Below are 1238 nucleotides of genomic sequence, written 5' to 3' on the forward strand. Positions count from 1 at the left end.
CCCCCCCCTCCGGCGCCCCCCTAGCGTCCCCCGGCCGGCCGTGGGCTTCCGCCTTCGGAACGCCACCAGAGTGTAGCGTCCCTTTCCCTCGCAAGGTCGCCGGGCCCTGGCAGCCAGCCTCCCTTACCGGGACGGGCCCCGGGACTTAGCTAAGCAGCCTCTCCCCTAGGCTGTTGGCAGAGGATTTTGTGAAGATTTTTCTGAAAATGAGTTGTGACTTGTTTCCCACTTTGTCTAAGGAAGGCAAGAAGGGTCACTTGGACTTATTAGCTTACCCTTCCAGAGGGAGGAAAGAGATGTCCCTCTGTCCCCCACACTTTTTTTTTTTTTTTGGAAGTTTGTCTTAACAGGAGAGTTCAACTGCTTTGTTCTTTTTTTAACTACATCTGGTCCTTGTTAAAATTTTTTTTAATTTCCTCTGATTTTTTTCTATTAAAAGTATTCACAACATTTTGCAGATCTCATTTTCTCACAGTGTAAACCCAGGAGATCATAAAAACCTCTTAGAACCTTCCCCACATTCTCTTTGTGTATTTTTTTTTTTGTCCTGATAGGGAGATAATTTTATCTCATTGTGTCAATCAGTTTGACACCTCTAGCAATTCCAGTTTTTCTAAAGACACTTCCTTAAACAATGAATAAATTATTAGTGATTTTTTTTAAATCATAGAAGTAAAGAACTAAAAGGTATAATTGGGCCTATTAAAAAGGATTTGTTTTGGGATGCCTGACTGCCTCTGGTGGGCAAGTAGGAGACTCTTAAACTTGAGGTTGTGAGTTGGGTCCCCATGTTGGGTGTGGAGATTACTTTTAAAAAATCTGAGAAAAAAAAAGGATGCAACATGGTTGAGTGAGAAAGTATTATTCACAGTACCAAATTTAAAATACAGTTGTGATTAGCTATTAGAATATTTAAGTAGTAAAGTACTTATCAAATGAATGATTAAGTAATTTCAGTATCTAAAAACTGATCAAGTACTAAACATGCAAATATTAAAATACAGGATTGTGAGTATTTTGGCACTGGAATAACTTTGGACACACATACATGCATTTATATCGGTGATCTGTGATGATCTTCCGAATTCTGTTAAGATTCCGCAGAGCAGCAGTGGGACGATGGGTCTGACTTGTGTGTGATAACGTAATGAGTTCATGAGTGAAGGACACAAAGTGAGCAAAGGTCTAGTTGAGAACGGGACTCCAGGTCTGGTTTCTGGTCCAGAGTTCTCAAGCTC

This window comes from Suricata suricatta, chromosome 14 (genome assembly GCF_006229205.1).
Source record: "Suricata suricatta isolate VVHF042 chromosome 14, meerkat_22Aug2017_6uvM2_HiC, whole genome shotgun sequence".
In the NCBI taxonomy this organism is placed as follows: Eukaryota; Metazoa; Chordata; class Mammalia; order Carnivora; family Herpestidae; genus Suricata; species Suricata suricatta.